This window comes from Xenopus tropicalis, chromosome 4 (assembly GCF_000004195.4).
Source record: "Xenopus tropicalis strain Nigerian chromosome 4, UCB_Xtro_10.0, whole genome shotgun sequence".
Lineage (NCBI taxonomy): Eukaryota > Metazoa > Chordata > Amphibia > Anura > Pipidae > Xenopus > Xenopus tropicalis.
This window is the reverse complement of record NC_030680.2, coordinates 35,891,354-35,914,103: the sequence shown is the minus strand read 5'-3', so window position 1 is coordinate 35,914,103 and position 22,750 is coordinate 35,891,354. Positions and strand designations below refer to the sequence as shown.

Sequence of the window (22,750 nt, the reverse complement as noted above, 5' to 3'; positions counted from 1 at the left end):
AGCGCCATTTCTCTGCCCCTGACATCTTAACCCACCCCCTGCTCTGGCTGGTAAGAAGAAGCCTGAAAGGTGGCAACCCTAGATCCCTTTGGTGCTGAAACCAAAGTAGATCTGAAGTAATCAAAGGGGTTTTGACACCACCATTGGCAAAATGCCAGAAACCACTATATATATATATATATACTATAGTCCCAAAGGTGTCAGATTGCAAACTGTATCTGATCTACCCAGAGAGTCTTGTGAGTGCCTTCTGTAGGACCAAGAATGCATTAACTTTGCCTGACCTACATGTGCCAAAACAAGTAAGGCCGGGGGCTCCAGATTGATCAGGGCTTCTTATTCTCCTATACTAACGATCCCTTCCATAGTTTAGCCCTCCAATTACAGGGTTCAGATCTGCCAAATAATAGGGTCATTTTCATCCACAAGTGCAGTGAGTAAACTGCAATTTCAAGTGCAATCGCCGTGTTTTTTCCCACATTCCCATGATTCCAACATCAATGCGGATGCAAATGGTCGATTCTCTTGATGCAATTGCACAGCACCTATCACGATGGGTCTGATTTGCCAAAATGGATGCACTGCGTGTGAGCTTTGCGGCAAATGCAGCACAATTGCTCTGAAAATTTTCGCCGTCTGGGGTTATTTGTGGTGTTCTGCATGCAAGTGATGCCTGCTCCCTATTCTTTTGACGCAAATGTGCTGCACCTATTGACGCAGGAAGCTGAGGGAACCCTGGAGCTACCGCCTGGTTGGGAGATGGTAACAGACATTGCAGCACCTGATTTGAAATGGTTGGCAGGAAGGACTGAGCGGTGCTAAGCGTAACTATACAGAAGTACAAGGAGCACATTTTGGCACAAGTATCTTTACTGAAAGGGGTTTTACGCACAAATGACCGCGGGGACTGCAACTTGTGCCAAGTTATAGGAAATTCAGCCTCCGCTCATATGTTTAAATGATTCACACATGCTGTGGGCTGTCATGCTGCCTGAAATATACAGTACAGGTATGGGATCTGTTATCCAAAATTCCATTATCCAGAAACCTCCAAATTACAGGAAGGCCATCTCCCACATTGTATTTTAAGTAAATAATTACAATTTTCAAAAATGATTTCTTTTTTTCCTGTGTGATAATAAGACAGAACCTTTGCATTTGGAAACACAACAATTTTATTGGGTTTATTTAATGTTTACATTATTTTTTTAGTAGATTTAAGGTGCAGTGATCTAAATTATGAAAAGACCCCTTATCTGGAAAACACCTGGTCACAAGCATTGTGGTTAACAGGTCCCATACCTGCATATACAGTAAGCTGGGTGTATATGTGTAACCACTAAGGAGTTAGTGCTTAGAGCTGAGGCCATCTTGAAATGAAGCTGGACAGGTACTGTATTTATGTATATATGGCAGCTGCCATGTGAGTATTTTGTGTGCATTTGGGTCTAGTAACATGTTTCTCATCTAACACGTGTGTCAAACCAAACACATATGGACAGACAATCTGGGCTCACAGTGAGTACACATGCAATTAATGCTTTACATGCAATCGAGTCAGATTATGATTTCCGCATATACCTGCTGCTGCTGATGGGACAAGGGTGGGAATGCCATTTGCCTGGTTGTGCAGGGGTACAGTGAACTGGGGTTCTAGGGGGCCCTGAGGAACATAACTAACAGTAATTCAGCACAGGGGCCCTATTCCACTGCTCAACATCTCATATAACCCATCTCTTTACCCAAACCAAGACAGAGTCCTGTAGGCAACCACTTTACCCCTCTGCTTCCAGAGTTCTGCCCAGTCTCCCTTAATCCATCTTCTGCCTGTTAAGTCAGTAGCAGATTTGACCAAACAGATAAAGAGATTTTGTGCTTGGATCTGGGCTTGTTTCCATGTGATGAGTACAGGGAGGGGAGGGTTTATTTAGCCAGAAGAGAAGCAGAGTTCAGTTCTAAATATTTGATGTTTTAGGATCGTTAAGCATAATTAAATACATTGATGTTAATGCCGTCCGCTCAGTGGAAGTGACAGGCGATAACTACTGCATTTTATGAGTCCTACGGGGAAAGATTCACAGACTTCCCTTATGCCATACTGTCCTCAGAGTGGGCACAATTAATGATATATCTGCATTTACAGTCAGCTGGTACAAAATGTCACGAATGCACAGCACTTATCCAGAGGAGGTGTCGGTAATAGCGCAAGTGGCCACTGCCCTCTGCTATATTTCTGCTTGAATAGATGCACTGGGGATTCAGATCCTTATCATTAATCAATATAAAGTATGAGCACTGTAAGGCTTCTCATCATCAATACAGCAATGGCGAATTTCTTTTAAATGGCTGACATTAACTTCCAGCAACAGGTTGCCTTCCTTACAATCACTTGCAACTTGCTGTCTGCAGCTTCGAAGTTGCAGGTGTCCATCTGCATTGCAGCCTATGGTCAGACAAGGAAAACAAAGGTGGTGTCTATTCTTTCCTGCAATCTCAGTCTAACATCAGTAAAGTCGTATGGGTTGTACCTGGACCCAGCAACCCAAGCTTGGCCTCCCAGGTCTGCTCAGGAGTCTGCTCTCTATATTCATAGGGGTAATAAATGTTGCCTGTGTATCCTAGTCATAAAGTGAGCAAAGATAGAAATCTCTTTAGCCAGGGATGATTTACTAAGAATTTTGCCCTGTTTATATGGACTATAATAGAAAATGTAAGTGCCTAGAACAAACTCAAATGCAATTGTTGTCTGGTTGAGTTTGCTTTTCTTTGTATGGCTTCCAGCATTTTGTAAGCTACTGTTAGTAATTAACCACTCTTCACCCTCTTGACCTCTTGTATTGGTTATTGATTGCTTTATATGTTACTCTGTATGTCCAATGTATGAAACCCACTTATTGTACAGCGCTGTGGAATATGTTGGCGCTTTATAAATAAATGTTAATAATAATAATTATAAGGGTGTGATCAGGTAACCTCACGGAACATGGGCTTGGGAGCTCTGCATTTCTACACAAAGCCACATCTTACAATGTTTGTTGGTTTAGGTTAGACAGCTCTATCAGTCATTTGGTCTTGGATATTTGCTTTAGCTGCCCTTTAGTATTTAATATTTAGTTGCCTTTTTATGCCCAGGACCTGGGCTTTTCTTTGTGTCAGTCAGGTGCATTCAATTTCTTCTTCCCTCTGCTCAAGCCCTGGACAAACTCCGAGCATAACATTATTCTTGTCTGCTTCTCATATTCCCCATCTCTCTCTTTTACATGCAATAAAGCACAATTTCTCTCCACCAGCTCCCTGTCCCTCTATCTTCCTTCTGCTCTCTCCTACTCCCTCCCTCTGTTTCTCTCCACCTCCCCTTCTCTGCCTCTCTCCTCCTCCCTATCTCCATGCTTTCACACAGTAGCATCTTACATGCGTGCCCAGATATTCAATACAATCTTTATTCACTCCTTCGAGAGGTTACCCTGAGGGGGTCAAGCCACCAACTGCAGTCACTATTTCCGCTGGGGTGTAAAAATGAAGGGGGGATGGATGCTGAGAGCTGGCTGGACCGAGCAAGAAAGGTCTATTTATCTGCCGAGAATGAAAATGTTCTGTCTACAAGGGCTTCTGCACTGCGATGTATAACGAAGGCAGCAGCGGTGAGATAGATCCTTCTCTGTATTTCTCTCATCCTCTCACTGCCCCTTTCCATCACACAGTCTCCTATGGGGAATTTTGTTAGGTCTACATGTGAATATGCATCAGCTACCTACTCACCTAAACCTTTCTCTGAAGCTCTAAATACATCTAGATAGTTATGCATGCCTGCATTACCTGCTGCCTAGAACTAGTTCTACTGTATGTGATCACCTGTAGGGCTGTATGCTTCAGTGGACAGCCTCACCTTACACCTGCTAACATTGGCGTCATCATTCCTATGGAAGGGAAGGCTCTGATATTGCACGTCTTACCTGGGACAGTCCTGCCATGATCCTCGCCTTGCTGGTAACATGCACATTAAAGCCTAGGCACAGATTTAAACATAATAAACCCAATAAAAAAATGAAAGGAACTAAAGAGACTTTTGCCACCTTTGTATTCTTTATGACGATAAAGGGACTTGTGCCCATAGCTCTTTGCCAAGTTAGGCAAGCACCCCAGTAATCGACATTTAAAAAAAATCTACAAACAACCCTTTTACTAATGTGTCTTAATATTTAATCAAATCCTCCCTTATTTTAGAAATGTTTCCAACTTTCCTAAAGTGTGACATAATTGCTATAATTAGCCTGCTTTGTAAATAGCAGCTCCATTTATTATGAAATGTAGTTATGAGATGCAAATCTCCATTTGTGCAGTGAAAAACTAGAGCTAAAGCTGAGCCTCCTGGAAATACAGAAATAGGTCCATGAAAAGCCTCCCTCTGTGCTATGTATATACAGACAGATGGTTAGACAGATAGATCTCGGGGCGCTAGGGCCCTCATGCAAAGTTTGTTCTGGGGCTCACTTCTTGCCCCTCACTTTGTGTGTTTGTTCGTTAATTGGTTCTTCTTTTTACGAAGATCAAATTCTTTATTCCCATGTGCCCTACAGTTGCCACCTCTAATGCCAGGGAACTCTGGGGACGGGGCAGTGATGTCACGGGGGTGGGGCTATGATGCAGCAATTGCCCGATTGCCGCGTCCATCTTCAAGAGTCCTGCCCGGGTTTCCAAATTGAGAAAACCTAATGTGCCCCCTTGGCTCCTAGTTGCAGAGGTACTTCTGTACCTCCAGTATATTACACAACTGACTGCCTTATTCTTAGTAATACTCTACATATCACATCCTATGATTTTTAATAAAAACAAGTATAGGATCCGTTATCCAAAAACCTATTATCCTATAGACACAATTTTAATGGATTAATTCAAATTTTTAAATTTGATCACTCTTTTTGCCGAATTAATAAAACAGTACCTGGTACTTGATCACAATTAAGATATAATGAATCCTTATTGGAGGCAAAACAATCCTATTGGGTTTATTGTATGTTTGAATGTTTGTGAGCAGACCTGTGGAATAAAGATCCATATTAAAGATCCCTTATCTGGGTCCTGAGCATTCTGAATAACAGGTCCAATACCTACACAACTTTCTATTAAGGTTTTACATGGGCTACGGCAGGTGAGAGCATTGTTTGGGTCTCTGTTTGTAGAGGAAGCTGGGGCTTATAGTTCTGCAGGAGCAGAAGAGCTAACAACTACTAATTCCTGCCCTAGGCCAGAGGTGCCCAACTTATTTTTTAAAAACCCTCTTTTTGGGGGTGTGGGCCTCAATAGGCTGCAAGAATACAGGGGGCAGACTGCAGCCATACTACACCCCCATCTCATTATTAGTAGAGGATTGATTCCTACAAGGAGGAAATTTTTACCTTCTAGTACCAACTGACGTCTGCTTATAGCACCTCTCACCTCATTAACAAAACTGCGAAGCTTAACAAGTACCAAAATGAGCTTCTCTCGTTATCCTTCCTATTCTCCACCTTCTGCCGACACATTAGACGCACATACACTTATATTCTGGTTCATCTGACAATTGTACTCGTTATTACGGCGACGTTTAATTAGCCCAAGACGTTACTTAGGTTCACAGCGCACAGACAGCACTGTCTGTTCTCACTTCTCCCTCCCTCCCTCCTTTTCCTCGGCCTGCTTTCCGATTGTGCGTACGCCTTCGGGCTCTGTTATATCTACCACATTTTTTGATTCATGACTGGTTATGTGTGCACAATGCAAATGTGCCGGGGAAGGAAAGGGGTCCACTTGCCCAAAAGTTGATAGAGTGTGCCTGCGTGGGGACACAAGTGTATTATATATGTGCACATATTATTTATACAGTATGTATGTATATGTATATACACAACATAATGCACTACTTCAGCAATAGAGCTGACAATCTAATGCTGAAAAGAAAACGCTTAGGATGTAGGCATTAAGAGAGCTGTGCTTAGACAGCGGGGGTGCAGAGCTATTAGAGCTACAGTGCAGTACCAGAAGGCAAGAGAATTTTGTTCTCTATACTGGAAGGAAGGGAGCTGTATCACTTCTATTGTCATTGTATTAGGAAATGAATGTGTTCCTATATCAGCATATCAAAAGGAGAAGAACGGTAAATACGCCGGAGGATGAGAGGGATATGGGTGCTGCCTGCATAATTTTCTACTTGGTCTCACTATGTGTAAAGGAAAAAAATGAGTGATGTATGCACATTAGGAAGGAGTAAGAACTTCGTGCATAATATGAGGATATGCAGGAGATTGTGGGAGTTGGGAGACCTCACTGGAGCTCATTAAGAGGCACAAAAGCAATGTCCCTACAGCATTAAATAATGATGCCAGTATTTGCTGCCTGAGGTTTGTGCGTATTCTTTAAGGACAATAGGATTGTATAGGTATGTGTATAGATATATATATATATATATATAGATGTGCACTGGGGGTTGTTTGGAAGGGTTGAACTTTATGGAGCATTGCTTCTTTCATTAAAATTAACGACGTAACTATATGCACTTACCATTTGGTTTTGAAAACAGGTCCCGGTGCCTATGTGTACCCCTTTGTCCTTACTCTTACTGCACTTTTTATCATGTGATATGGATGGGAGGCCCAACCCACCCAAGAATCATACCCACACACATCATTTTCTTTGAGTGACTCTTCTGCCAAGAAATGTACCATACCTTTGCATCAATTTCAGTTGCCCAGCCTGCCCAAAGAACCCGGACCTTGGCACCTCTAGTGCAGCTGCTTTGCTGTGCAAAATTGCATAGGCAGCATAAAGCATTCTGCATGGGGGCGTCAGGGCTAAAATGATGGGAAAACAAACACAGCATGTGGTTTTTGTGCAATGAGTTGAAGCAGCACAACCTTGATAAATGCCCCGCAATGAGATTTACAAAAGGAGGAGAGGCCCAAGCTACTGCTCCCTGATACGTACGCATTAGAAGCGGAGCTACGCGTGGGTCTATTAGAAAGCAGCACTGCAGTACATCATATTAGTTTACAGAAAATGGAATGTAATGTGTGTTGGGAGGTTATTTATATGATATTATAGCATGATAATAGAAAAAAGAAGCAGTCTCAGCAGGTATTTAATAAGGCTGGAATGGATTCTTTAATATAAATTTACTCTGGTCGAAAAACAATGTGGTGCTCATTTAAGGGAGAAAATGAAATCCACAAACGAATCATCTTATTGTGGGTCTCTTTCCGTCACAAATCTGAAAACAAAAGTGGTCTGATTTGTGCGTGGCCCAGCAGTACCTCATGGATGTAACAAATCTCATGCCCCAGAATGGTTTAACATAAAACCAAGTGGCCTAATTGAGATATAAATACTTCCCCTTCTACATAAGCCTTCAGCATATGATTGAATGCGTGGCACTTCTGAGCCCAAGAGCCTTTGCTGCATCATCCGATGGAAAGAAGTCATAATTCAAAACCTATAAGTCACCAGAGAGTGCATTACTAAGTACCTCCTACCGGCACCTATGGTCTGTTGTACATGGCACAATGGGGCTCATTTATCAACACATTTGCACCTGGGCAGTAACCAATGGCAAAATGTGCTACTTGCAGCTGGCTGAAAAAGGTAGTCCCTGATTGGTTGCTATGGGTTACTGCCCAGGTGCAAGTCTGCTCAGTGTTAATAACTGACCCCCACAATGATCATCCATCACTTCAACTACATTAAAATTAGGGCATGCAGGTATATTATAATGGTTTATCCACTAAATGGAATTAGGCAGCACTGCTATTTGTCCATCTCTGTGTTTGGCCTGTTGGCTATTCAGTCAGACACCAACCAAATCAGGCTGTCTGCAGCCACCCCTTCATTTCTCAGATGTGCAAATACAGGAAATGATGCATTTGACAACACAACAGTTCAGCCATGTCTGCCCTAATTTTAACAGAAGGGATTCTGGGAAAGAAGCCCAGGAAGACTCATTATATTTCCTTTACATGGAATACCCTTGAGACTGAGCCTCGCCTACTGGATTTTAAAACAAAGGCAATACGCTGTTTGGATTCCCAAATGCTCTGGGCGTGTTTTAAACCCAATGGGTGAGGCTAAGTTTCAAGGATGTTCCATGTAAATGGGCATTTTAGGAGTGATTCTGGGCTTCTTTCCCAGAATTCCTTCTGCTTTGCATACAACCAAGAATGTCTTTCCTCAATCAAATCTCGCAATGTTGCCTAAGATTTTTTTTCTGCTTTTTGTCATAGATGAGACCATTTCCACAATAGGACCAATACATAATCACATTCAACAGTGGCACAGCATCATTTGATATGGGAATATAGAATAAATGACCAACTGATTCCAGCAGTCTTCCCCACTTGTTCTTCCACAGATCACCTTCTACCTACAGTTCCAGAGCCTCCTCTCTACAAGCCACCAGTGACAGCACTGCTCTTATTGTCCATATTGGCGCTAAAGCAAGTGAAACACTGGGTATTGTTGGATATATAAGCCCCTTCCTCCTCAAGGAGAGAGTTCTTCCAAACAACCATAGCCCATGAATATATATTGGCAAAAAGTCCCAGGATCACCTCTTTCTGTCACGCAACGTTGCACCTATTCCATACATGCCCCCCCCCACCGTCTGTGTGCAGCCATGAAAGAGGATTGCTCCCTGCTATAAAGAGGAGGAGAAGGAGGGGGTGAGAAAAAAAGAAATAATTATTTTCCTACTGAAAAGAAAGGGAAAGAGGGGAGAGAGGGAAATGTGTTAATCCAATTTAAAGTCTGCTGAGCTGGATGGTGGAATAAGCCGCATCAGGTGCGCAGAAAGACCGAGTGGATAAATCTACTCCTTGACTTTCCCACCCAGATCTGGATTTACAAATGCTACAGAACTAGGATTTGAAAATTGCACCAAAGGAGGCGGGAGGAAAGAGACCAATGTTGCCAGGATTTCTTTAAAGGTATGTGCAGATATCTGGAAAGCTGGGTTCTTTAGGGTTTTATGAACCTGACCTCTACTTCCTGTGATTTATGGAATGACTTTACATAGTAACTATACACAGGTCTATGGAAATCTGGAACTTGGGAAGAGTAACAATGCATTTTGCACAGTCAGTCAGATAGCCCAGCACTGGTATTGTAGCAGAGTGGGAAACAATAAGAGACTGTGGGAATGAGCCAGGGACTAGAGTCAGAAGAGAAAGCGGAGTAAGGACTTGTAAACCATATAAAGCAAGAAAACATTGTCAGGAAGAGACGTTAAAAATAGACGACACAAAGAAATTATACATGACAAAATAATGAAGGTGATGGGAATTAAACTGGAGAAATGTCAATGGAAAAGCAAGGTAATAGCAACATTAAGGGCAGTAAGAGAGTAATCTCACAGAGAGGGCACAGGCTGCTGGGATGGGGGAATTAAACAGTCACTTTCATTAAATATATTAACAACAAAAGAGAAATGTTGTCAGAGTCTGAGAGCAAGCAGTTGTTTGATATTTGGTATGGTTAGTACTTAGCATAGTTAGTAGTGTTCAGTATTTAGTATGGTTAGTACTTAGCATGGTTAGTAGTGTTCAGTATTTAGTATGGTTAGTACTTAGCATGGTTAGTAGTGTTCAGTATTTAGTATGGTTAGTACTTAGCATGGTTAGTAGTGTTCAGTATTTAGTATGGTAAGTACTTAGCATAGTTAGTAGTGTTCAGTATTTAGTATGGTTAGTACTTAGCATGGTTAGTAGTGTTCAGTATTTAGTATGGTTAGTACTAAGTATGGTTAGTAGTGTTCAGTATTTAGTATGGTTAGTACTTAGCATAGTTAGTATTGTTCAGTATTTAGTATGGTTAGTATTTAGTATGGTTAGTACTAAGTATGGTTAGTAGTGTTCAGTATTTAGTATGGTTAGTATTTAGTATGGTTAGTAGTGTTCAGTATTTAGTATGGTTAGTACTAAGTATGGTTAGTAGTGTTCAGTATTTAGTATGGTTAGTACTAAGTATGGTTAGTAGTGTTCAGTATTTAGTATGGTTAGTATTTAGTATGGTTAGTAGTGTTCATAATTTAGTATGGTTAGTATTTAGTATGGTTAGTATTAGTATGGTTAGTAGTGTTCAGTATTTAGTATGGTTAGTACTTAGTATGGTTAGTAGTGTTCAGTATTTAGTATGGTTAGTACTTAGTATGGTTAGTAGTGTTCAGTATTTAGTAGTGTTCAGTATTTAGTATGGTTAGTAGTGTTCAGTATTTAGTATGGTTAGTTATTAGTATGGTTAGTAGTGTTCAGTATTTAGTATGGTTAGTAGTGTTCAGTATTTAGTATGGTTAGTAGTATTCAGTATGGTTAGTAGTATTCAGTATTTAGTATGGTTAGTGGTGTATAGTATTTAGTATGGTTAGTGGTGTATAGTATTTAGTATGGTTAGTGGTGTTCAGTATTTAGAATGGTTAGTAGTGTTCAGTAATTAGTTTGGATAGTGGTGTTCAGTATTTAGTATGGTTAGGGGTGTTCAGTATTTAGTATGGTTTGTATTTAGTATGGTTAGTAGTGTTTGTTTAGTATTTAGTATGGTTAGTAGTGTTCAGTTTGTTCAATATTGTGCAGTTGTACCAGGCCCAAGTGTAAAATTGGGTGTTTAATGGTTCCTCAACACCTACATTGCCAGCGTTGTATTCACTCACAGAGTGGCCTGGTACAACTTCCTGCACTGACCTGTGTCCATCTCTCAGTCATGGGCAGTATAGGGCCCTGAACAGAAAACTGCACCAACCCAGGGTACTTTTTAACGAGTACCACAGAGCGTTCCTTTTCTTCGCTCCTTCTTTCCTTAATGCCCTGGGGCAGACGCAGGTGCAATAGAACAAAATGACTGGTTGTTTGTTAAAGTTCCACTTTTCACTCTACTGCGCATGTGTACTACTCGTGTGAGGAAAGAACATGCAGGGAGATGACTGCTCTGCAGTTTCTGTAGTACCCCGGGCTGGTGCAGTTTTCTGCTAACGGGAGCACCGACCCCGACATTTGACACCCCCTAGTGATTAACCCTTTCCTTCTCCTTTACCAATAGGATAACTGAAAGAATTGGTACAGTAAAATATTAGTGGCAACTCCAAAAAATATTTGCAATATTTACTAAAAGGGCAAATGAAGATGTGCTCTATAATATCAGTAGCAGAGCCAGAGCTGATTTCTGAATGTTATGGGCATGTGATGGTCTGTAGCACAAAAGCTTAGAGGTCAAGAAGAGGAAATAGAAAGGAGGGCACCAATACTGCAGGCCTTAGGAGGATTGGGGTGCAGTAAATATTAAGGGGTAATCCTGCTTTTATAGCTAAAATGGAATAAGTGAATACAATCCATGATCCAGACATGCCATATTGTAGATACCAATAGAACATAAATGCGGGCTCTGCAGTAGGAACTTGGTGATATGTGACATGACGCCTGAAGATGCTGAGAAGGATATTTGCAGATCGTTAGCATTAGGGATAGATAATTAATTATCATCAATTAACCACAGTATAATGTGTGCATTGGAATAAATCAAGAGAGTCCAGGTCTGAACCCTGTATTGAAGAGAAGTAGGTGCCAAAGCAAGTGTGTGTGTGCATGTTTGTGTGCATGTGTGTCTGTGTGTGTGTGTCTGTGTGTGTATGCGTGTGTGTGTGTATATGTTTGTGTGTGTATGTATGTGTGTATATGTGTGTGTGCGTATGTGTGTGTGCGTATGTGTGTATGTATGTGTGTGTGTGTATGTGTGTGTGTGTATATGTATGTGTATGTGTGTGTGTATGTGTGTGTATATGTATGTGTGTGTATGTGTGTGTATATGTTTGTGTGTGTATGTATGTGTGTGTGTGTATATACGTTTGTGTGTGTATGTATGTGTGTGTATATGTGTGTGTGTGTATGTGTGTGTGTATATGTTTCTGTGTGTGTGCGTATGTATGTGTGTATGTGTGTGTATGTAGTTGTATGTATGTGTGTGTGTATGTGTGTATGTATGTGTGTGTGTATGTGTGCATGTAGTTGTATGTATGTGTGTGTGTGTATATGTGTGCATGTAGTTGTGTGTGTATGTGTGTGTGTGTGTAATATGTGTGTGTGTATATGTGTGTGTGTGTATGTGTGTGTGTATGTGTGTGTATATATTTGTGTGTGTATGTGTGTGTGTATATGTGTGCATGTAGTTGTGTGTGTGCGTATGTGTGTGTAATATGTGTGTATGTGTATATGTGTGTGTGTGTGTGTATATGTGTGTGTGTGGGGGGGGGATTAAATCAAAGATTTGTGACAAGGTGAAAATATTAAAAACATATATAGTAAAGTGAATACAAGCACAGGTCATAGATCTAAGGCAAGAAAGAATTAAGCATTTCTCACTGTATCTATTCCCTGATAAGGAAATACAGCATTGGCCGATTCCTCTGGGAATCTCAGCACTGATAAGCATGTACATGTATGGCATTCCCATTAGGTATAAAAATGTCTCCACACACTATAATGATCTGGGATCACCTACCTACTAACAATATCTAAAGCTTTTCATTAGCATAGTGAAACATATACATATATTCTACTGTAATCTAATAAATATAATGACTTGTGAGCACGATTTTCACTGAGGATTTTCTGGGCCGCCTGTATATTTTCACTTATTATGGCATCTTCACTACAGAAGCTTTCTCACAAGGTTTACTGAAGACTAGCAGTGGTATTGGCGCCACGTTAAGACCCAGTTGGAGCAGCTTCTATAGTCACCTGGAGAGTGCCCCCAAAAATCTGTATAGAAGATAGCAAGTGTTGGCTTGTAAGGGACTGTAAGGTCTATGGAGCATAAGGCTCTTTAATCAACACTGATTGCTTGACAGCAATGGGAAGCTCTGGCATTAGCCCTTGGCCTGTGGCTGTCACCTCATAGACTATGGGCAAGGATGTAAATATTCACTTTATATGGTTCCAATTTGTACAGGGCAGTCACAAATCACCCCAAAATAAAAAATCCATTAAAAAAAAGGATCAGGGAGGTAATGGTCATGGCCAAAAATGTTGGGTTGTATATCAAGATACAATTAAACATGCAGTATTTTATTATTTACTATTATTCTTCATTTACTGTATATAGCATCAATATATATATATATATATATATATATATATATATATATACAAAGTATATATATAAAATGTGTATATCTGTGTGGTAACCTTTCTTTATATTTTTATTTTTTACCCTTTCTTTATATTTTTGTATAGGGTGTGCTTCTCTCTGTTTACTCATATATATATATATATATATATATATATATATATATCCTCCTTTAGAAAGCACTCACGGTATTTGGGAAAAAAAGAAAATATTTATTTACACAAAAACGTCTACGCGTTTCGATCCGTATAGGGTCGTCATCAGGTCCTGATGACGATCCTATACGGATCGAAACGCGTAGACGTTTTTGTGTAAATAAATATTTTCTTTTTTTCCCAAATACCGTGAGTGCTTTCTAAAGGAGGATATGTTAAGTTGTGGCTAGCACCCGGTTTATATTTTTTGTTTTGGTGAGTGCCGATTTTGGGACTATATATATATATATATATATATATATATATATATAGCTGTAGAGAGAGTCCGCACTCACAGGTCTTACAGAAAATGTAGAGGTGTTTATTCAAATCAACATCTAACGTTTCGGCTGCATCCACAGCCTTTCTCAAAGCCTTTGAGAAAGGCTGTGGATGCAGCCGAAACGTTAGATGTTGATTTGAATAAACACCTCTACATTTTCTGTAAGACCTGTGAGTGCGGACTCTCTCTACAGCTACTCCATCTATTATTTTGGGACTGCACCCAGGCTCCCTTGGACCTACTTATACGTGAGTGCCTGTCTTCTTGCAACATATATATATATATATATATATATATATATATGTGAGGAGCTGAAACGTCGGATTAATAAAAACCATGTAAGACATTTTGCTTTGTTAGATCCTTTTTTGTTTTATTTTTGACTAATACTAACTGGAGTCCTGTGAGTGCTAGCCTTTTTGCAACTGTATTTTGTTATTTAAAGGAACAGTAACACCAAAAAATTAAAGTGTATAAAAATAATTAATATACTTTGTACTATTGCCCTGCACTGGTAAAAGTTGTGTGTTTGCTTCATAGACACTACTGCAGTTTATATAAATACCCTGTTGTGTAGCCATGGGGGCAGCCATTTAAATTGAAAAAAGGAGAAAAGGCACAGGTTACTAAGCAGATAACAGATAAGTAGCAGATTCCCATTGTATTCTACACAGTTATCTGTTATCTTCTTATGTAACCTGTGCCTTTTCTACTTTTTTCAATTTAAATGGCTGCCCCCATGGCTACACAACAGCTATTTCTATTAACTACAGTAGTCTTTCTGAAGCAAACACACAACTTTTACCAGTGCAGGGCAACAGTACATTATATTTTAATTATTTTAAAACATTTTTATTTTTTAGTGTTACTGTTCCTTTAATTTGCATTAGCACCCAGGCAGTGACCCCTTTTAGGTGGAGTGCTACCTCTGCTGGAACCGTATATACTGTACATATATATATATATATATATATATATATATATATACATACATACACACACACATTCATATCAGTCCAAGCCCAGTGGAGCTTACAGTCTAAATCCCTATCACATTCCCACACACTCCATGGTCAGGAGCCAATTAATCTGCCTGTGTTCTTTTATAGCGTAGGAGGGACGTGTACCACGGGCCGTAGATCTGTTGCTGATCAAGGGCTTTGGCGATCATGGTGATAAGAACTGAGTCTCATCCTAGATATTGTGCCTGGGGCTCATGGGCTTCTAGGGGTACTACTGGACATGGGTCTCCTCGCCATTATTTGGGAGAATAAAATACAGAGTGAAAATCCTGACTGAGGAGCAGTTTCAATATCTGTCTGTGAAGCTTTGCAGCACAGGGAATTTAAAACACTTTACCGTGGGGCCCAGTGATTCTTCCCCAAAAATTGAGCAGGCACTTTAAAAATCCTAACATGACAACCTATAAAAGTAAAAATATAATCATATTAAGTTCACATGTCCATAAAAGCCCTACACGTTTTCATAAAAACCCTACACATTTCGTGCTGCATGGCAGTTAATCACAATTATATCATCGCTGCCAATGATTAAGGACTGCAGCACATGCTTAGGGCTTTTATAGATATTCATAGGGCTTTTATAGATATGCATAGGGCTTTTATAGATATGCATAGGGATTTTATAGATATGCATAGGGATTTTATAGAAATGCATAGGGCTTTTATAGATATGCATAGGGCTTTTATAGATATGCATAGGGCTTTTATAGATATGCATAGGGATTTTATAGATATGCTTAGGGATTTTATAGATATGCATAGGGCTTTTATAGATATTCATAGGGCTTTTATAGATATGCATAGGGCTTTTATAGATATGCATAGGGCTTTTATAGATATTCATAGGGCTTTTATAGATATGCATAGGGCTTTTATAGATATGCATAGGGCTTTTATAGATATTCATAGGGCTTTTATAGATATGCATAGGGCTTTTATAGATATGCATAGGGCTTTTATAGATATGCATAGGGCTTTTATAGATATGCATAGGGATTTTATAGATATGCATAGGGCTTTTATAGATATGCATAGGGCTTTTATAGATATGCATAGGGCTTTTATAGATATGCATAGGGCTTTTATAGATATGCTTAGGGATTTTATAGATATGCATAGGGCTTTTATAGATATGCTTAGGGATTTTATAGATATGCATAGGGCTTTTATAGATATGCATAGGGCTTTTATAGATATGCTTAGGGATTTTATAGATATGCATAGGGATTTTATAGCTATGCTTAGGGATTTTATAGATATGCATAGGGCTTTTATAGATATGCATAGGGCTTTTATAGATATGCTTAGGGATTTTATAGATATGCATAGGGCTTTTATAGATATGCATAGGGCTTTTATAGATATGCTTAGGGATTTTATAGATATGCATAGGGCTTTTATAGATATGCTTAGGGATTTTATAGATATGCATAGGGCTTTTATAGATATGCATAGGGCTTTTATAGATATGCTTAGGGATTTTATAGATATGCATAGGGCTTTTATAGATATGCTTAGGGATTTTATAGATATGCATAGGGCTTTTATAGATATGCTTAGGGATTTTATAGATATGCATAGGGCTTTTATAGATATGCATAGGGCTTTTATAGATATGCTTAGGGATTTTATAGATATGCATAGGGCTTTTATAGATATGCATAGGGCTTTTATAGAAATGCATAGGGCTTTTATAGAAATGCATAGGGTTTTTATGGACATGTAAAACTTAATAAAATATATTTTTACTTTACTTGACTTGTCATTTTGGGATTTTTGAGTGCCTGCTCAATTTTTGGTGATATGGTTCAATCGACTCTCTCTCTAGCTACAGGTTTGGGGCTTGGTGCCCAGTGGGGGTTAGTTCTTTTCTTTAGCCCAGTGATTCTAGTTACACCAATGCTGTCAGTGCTGATAAATAGCATTCACAATGCAACTTATGCCATAGTCTGTTATGTATGTATGATTATATATATTGTAGCAGGGAGCTACACTAGATAACCATTTCTGCCACATTAATATCTACGTACCATCATTGTGGTTTCAGTACTACTCTGTATAGTGTATACCAAATGAAGCCAATTTCCCATTTATAATGAACAAGGCAGTGTGTCTTACATGCAGAAGGTGCCCCAGCTATAGTGACAAGCCCAGCATGCTGGGAGCTACAATACCCTGGAGAGGATGAGGGAGGTGCAGATGATGAAAGGATGATGCAAGATTAGGAGATTACTCCACTGAGTCTTGTTAGTTGATCAAACTGCTGCTTTCTAGCCAGCATGCCAAGTGTTGCTATTTATTACTAAATTCCCCAGATGCAGCAGTAAAATTAAAAAAACGAGCATTTCAAAGTGATACGTCAAAATAACATTCTTGCCAAAGCATGACTCAAAATCTTCATGAAAACTTTATTTTACAATTCATGCTGCCTTTTTGTCTTTATAATATAAAGTTACTTTTATGCATCTATATATTCCAGCCCAAATCATGACCTGCAGAAGTACCAACACTGATTAATAGATTGTGTGTTTTACCACTTGGTGGAGAACCAAAGTAAACCTAACAGAAAGCCGCTAATCTTTGGATAATGGCATTGCTGTTATTGCTTGAGGCATCATTGAAACCAGTCTCTTATCTCTGTCTAGATGAAATACCATTTCCATTTACAGACAGCTGGGCTTAGGGTTGCCACATAGATGGTATTTTTCCATATACCCATAGCTGGGCTGTTATCCTGACAAGTCCTTTCCAACCTTAAACAACATTAGTAACGTTTCTTTTAACATATGTATTTACATACACATTATTTGCATGGACATTCCCCAGATGATCATTTATGCCACATTAATGTCTAGGATATTAATAACTGTTGTGATTTTATTCAGAATGCACTATTTTACATACAAAATTATAGCAGATTTCCCATGTATGATTAATGAGGCTGCATATCTGCCACACATGAACCTGACCCTTTCTGCCTCCTGTGATCACATTCACAATATACTAAGTGCCAGCCCCCCTTCCAAGTGTCCTGGTTCCAAGCTCAGTGCTTTTAGCATTGCTTGAACTGTATATTCCTGGTGTTTGGGTAAATCCTAGTTTCACAGGGGTCATTAAACTCTGTAATTGTACATATGTCCAAAAGGTTATGAGCTGGGGGTTAGAAGAATATGGCAGAGGGCTGATGAAGGGTTTGGCAGTAAACATTGTGTGAAATGGGAAGGTGCAAATAATATAGTCAGTATTTGTAGAAGGGAAGCAGAGGAGATAAACCTACAGGTGCAGATAAGCAGAATGTGGGCTCATCTAATCTCTTCCTATAATTATTATATATAACATCTCACTGTAATGGTTGCATTCAGCTTAAATGAGTTAGTCCTATTATTCCTATACCCCTGCCACTCCATGAATTCACTCCCTACAACATGAGTCCCATAGCATAGCATGAGGCAGTGGATGGAGATGACAGGTAGCAGAAGATTTTGGATATTCATGAAATGATGCCAATCTTTTATCTGTAGCTTTGTAATGAGCATAAACCAAATATTGTCCTTCGAATGGACAGAACGTCTGGCCTAGGGTTACCTCCTGGTACCAATGTTGTATCTACCTGCACAGTATAAACACTTCCAAAATTCTCTGTCTTTTCTGTATAAACAGTTACAGATTTACCAAACGTATAGCGGCCTTAAATCATACTAAATCCTCCTAATTCTGCATTTATATTCTGTGTTGCAGTGATTAAACATAAAGACACCTCCCCTTTTTTCCCCTCTTGCCTTGGCCTTTCCCATCTTGATTAAATGAAGACGGCACAGCCGACTAAGTGTTCCGGCTTGATGTGTGCTGGTAATTACAGTACATAGGGAGGAAGGAAGGCTTACATGATTAATGTAAAAAGGCAGTGAGATAGTAATAAATGCTGAGAAAGGTTTGTTTGATTTGGATTTGGTTTTTATTATTTTCTTTCATCATTACCGGCATGGAGGTACAATTACAAGTCATATAGTGGAGATGTCACCTTGCGCGCGCTTCTATGCTTTGCATAAAGACTCCGGTGCAAACACATTTATATTTTAATTTAGAAAGCATTAATGACTACCAGGCAGCCATGTCTTGAAACCCATGAGATGTAGATATTGAAGAGCAAAAGGTTCACTCCAATTTCCTCAAAATTAGCATGCCGTTGCCTGGAACTTTTCCATTAAATGTATTCAATCCGCTCTGATTTCTTTTCACTTTATCTCATTAAATACACTGATATCCTTAATATTTCTCCATGACTGACTCCTTGACTAAATAATTATAATTACATCATATTGGCCATGAGGAATGATTGCTCACCTCACTTGTAAACAATATCCAAAAGGGCACTTTGGCCCTAATACAGTTGCCAGTGCTCCCTAATTTGCAAGGAAGATCACGTTTCAATCACTGTCCTTGAAAATGATTGTCCCTGACTAAAGCTTCATTTTATTATTTCCATATGGTTGTGTAATGAAAGTATCAAGAGCGGGTGTAAGTTTATTTTACTTTAGTGTAAAGGAGAACTAAAGCTGGCCATACACGAGCAGATTAACGCTGCTGCCAATTCATCCCCTTCTGACCCAGTCGGAATCTGCCCTACATGGGCCCTTCGTTGCTTCTTCCCCTCAACAAACAAGCTGATCTACAGGCGTATGGCCACATTAAATCTCATTAAAGAATTAGGCTTGAAATGCTACACCTTATGTTTTGAGCTTCTGTACCAGCACAAGGTAAACCCCAGCTCTTGAGCAGAGTAGGTCTGTGCCCCCAAAGATGCCCCAGTAGCCCCCCATCTTCTTTTCTGCTGATTCACTGCACATGCTCTGTGCTGCTGGCACTTACCTGAGCTTAGGGGCCAACTCACAATATACACTATAGGTCACAATACAAGTCTAATTAATAATTATTTCAACTTCACATTGGGACTGCTAAGTGTCCTACCATTCTACACAATGCTAGAATGCCAAGGGGCCTGCTCTGTGCAGCATGTCTACTAACTATACACTGCCTACCTCTAAAATATTATAATGACATGCCCATAGCTCAGTTCTATGTATTCTATAAATCCATAGTTCAACAGATAAACATTGTGGGAGGAGTCTTGTATCACTACAGACTGCTCCAACATAGGCAGACACCCATTAGGTTACAGATTCAAGGCTAAATATATACAGATATGGGGCCAGTTATCAAGAACTCTCAGAACCTGGGTTTTCCGTATTATGGATCTCAATTTTAAAATAATTTAAACATTATTTAGACTCAATAGGATTGTTTGTCTCTGATAAGGATTAATTATATCTTAGTTGGAATCATGTACGAGGTACTGATCTATTATACAGGAACAACATAAAACGGGCCCTGTGGAAGACAGCCTTCCCATAATTCATAACTTTCTGGATAATGGGTCTCTGGATAACGGATTCCATATTTATATATAAAGGTATACACACACATTAATAGTCCAGCTAATGTTTTGGGAATAGACAAATTTTAATATTTTTGCCCATCAGGTTTACCCTGCCCACAAATGTGTGACCCCTGGGATATTTGCACCCCATGACTGCACAGGGCACAGACCTAAAATGATCAACCTCAGCAGCACCAGGGAAATACATTCTCTATTAATGTAAAAGCTACACACAAAAAAAGCTTTGTTGGGCAAAGGGTTTATATCAGTGTTTAATATCATGAATTAACTGACTATTTCCAAGCCTTGTGATCTCTAGCGAATTACTGTTCTGCCGATGAGGTGGTAGAAGTTGGCACACTGAGTCTGCAGAACAATACAGTTTGAGATGAAAAGGTTATTGTGAAGGGACGTTTGGGATATGAATAACATTGCAGCAGTTCTCCCTCTGCCTTGCATTGCAGTGCCATGTTCATCAGAAGAACAGTTCTCTTGGCAATGGGCACGAGATTGTGCCAGGGGTGTAGCCTGGAAAATATAGGAAAAGCCTCTTATAGCATATTTATTAACCAGAGCCACTGCTCTTATTAAATATAAAACTGTAACTGGTCCAGAGAATAGGGATTGTGCCTTTTGCTAAAATATAGCTCAGCTAAATGGACATGCATGTATTTTGCACAGGGCAAATAGCATTAAGTGCACAGAGATTCCTTTAAATGTGGAGGAGTCACTGTACCAGTGCGCTTCAGGCATATGTGCAAAAAGCTGGAGGAATTTATTTATACATATTATGGAACAGCGCTGCTGAAAAACAGACGAAGGAAGAACATCAAGAGCTTAAGGAGAGAATGGTTGACTTGGCTGTTGAAATGTCAAGTGTTTTATCGGAAACTTGTGGCTTTAGGGGAAAAGCGATTAACCCTTTACGAATCTTGCCCAATACCAAAATGGTATTAAGAAATATTCCTTATACAACGGGACTGTCTTTCTTCTGTAACTACCTAGGTTATTATTAGGGCTGGACTGGGATTCAGAATAGGCCCTGGCATTGCAAGTACACAGAGGCCCAAACAGCCCCCACCAGCCCAATAAATAGTGACTGTCTATGGCATCTTACATTTGCCAAAATCCACATATTGCCAGTTATTATTGTCTATGTTGCTACTCTTCTTTTCTGCTACCGCTAAGACAGATGACCTTAAATGAATCCAACAAACAACTCTAATGCCATCATTTCCACTACCCCTGTGTCTTTAAGCATAGCTGTTTTTTTGCCCTGTTACCACTGAATATCCTTAGTGCAGCCAAATTGATTTAGACACACACGCCAAGATGATTCTTTCTCAGATACAATGAGTTTATTACACTTTCTTTAGCAAACAAATGCAAAAACAAACACGAAAAAAAACCAAGCTGCGAAAGCTTTCACATTTTAATTGAGAATATTATAATATTCTGACAGGCTACAGATTAGTGTGTGCCCTGCTTACTTCAAAGTTGCATAAACTCAGATGGAAAAGCAATTACAGTGTGTGCTTAAATCACAGTGAAATGTGGGTTAAATCAAAGGTTAAAAAGGAATTCATGTTCTGTTAGTGATATAGTCAGAAGGGAAAGAATAGTAATTAAAAACCTATAAACATAATGCTGTAAAGCTCTGATTTTATTTGTGAAATCCATTGCCAAAGAAACTAAAACAACCTCACACCAGCCAACAGGTTCAGATTGGGAATCAAAACAGGCCCTAGTATTTCATGTACAGTAGGTCCAAACAGCCCAATAAATAGTGAGTGTCTATGGCATCTTACAGCAGCCCCTCTGGCATTTGCCAGAACCCACAGATTGCCGTCCAGGCCTGCCATGGCACACTTGTTTTTTAGTTCTGGTACTGCCTCTTATACTTACTTATAACCTTAAGAACTAGTTATGAGAATGGGTGTCTGTGAAGGACCAAGGTATAATAAATGCCAGTCTGCGGCACCTAGAGCTACCAACATGGGGCATAAGCTCAATAAAGGACATTACAATTCTCCCCTTCCAAGACCATATCTACATTATATAAAAATAGTTCAGAGAAAGGCAGCCAAATTAGAGTAATGGGCAGAGTCGGACTAGAAATCTATGGGCCCACTCTTCAAACTATTTATCCTCAACACTCACACAGTGTCTTTATTCTTCTAGTCTCCTATCTTTTCATACTATAATCTATTTTTCTATTTACTCTGACACCTGTGCCCACCGGGGATTTTCTATAGTATCTTGTAGCCAATCTGACACAGGTAATGGAAGACCCCAGCTATGAAGACAGACTGTCCAAGCTGGGTGGAGAAAAAGCATTTAAAAAGGGATAGAGTAATCTCTATGGAGGTCATAAAATTAACATTGTGAAAGAATTTTCCCTTGTTAATCTTCCCAGATGATTGAATAGTATCTCTTGAGCCTAGGAAAGTCTTGCAATATGGATATATGTTTTATCTTAATAAACTGTGCGAGTAGTAGTAAAGTTGGGAAATTTTTTCCCTGAAGACATTGGGCTGGCAAATATACTGTTGCAATATCTGGAAAAAAAGCTATACTTCTTTATGGATAAGAAAATATTAGGTTACTGGCATTATTATATATAGTACGTACATATGTGCATTATTTTAGAGTACAGAGAGTGGTGAAACTGAAAGAA

General features: G+C 39.4%; 2 protein-coding genes across 4 annotated transcripts in view; one reads left to right on the top strand and one right to left on the bottom strand.

Moving 5' to 3' along the window:
- The window catches only part of macrod1 (MACRO domain containing 1), a 333,436-nt gene that overhangs the window by 105,576 nt on the left and 205,110 nt on the right, over positions 1-22,750 (bottom strand). The gene's annotated exons all lie outside the window — the stretch shown is intronic.
- flrt1 (fibronectin leucine rich transmembrane protein 1) overlaps positions 1-22,750 on the top strand; it is a 140,618-nt gene that overhangs the window by 75,967 nt on the left and 41,901 nt on the right. Inside the window, exons 1-2 of one of the 2 annotated variants that reach the window (XM_018093417.2) lie at positions 3,382-3,641; positions 8,250-8,951. The gene's annotated coding sequence lies outside the window, so the exon portion shown is untranslated. Of the gene's footprint in view, positions 1-3,381; positions 3,642-8,249; positions 8,952-22,750 lie in introns of those variants that run through there. The other variant, XM_018093416.2, reaches the window with a different exon arrangement.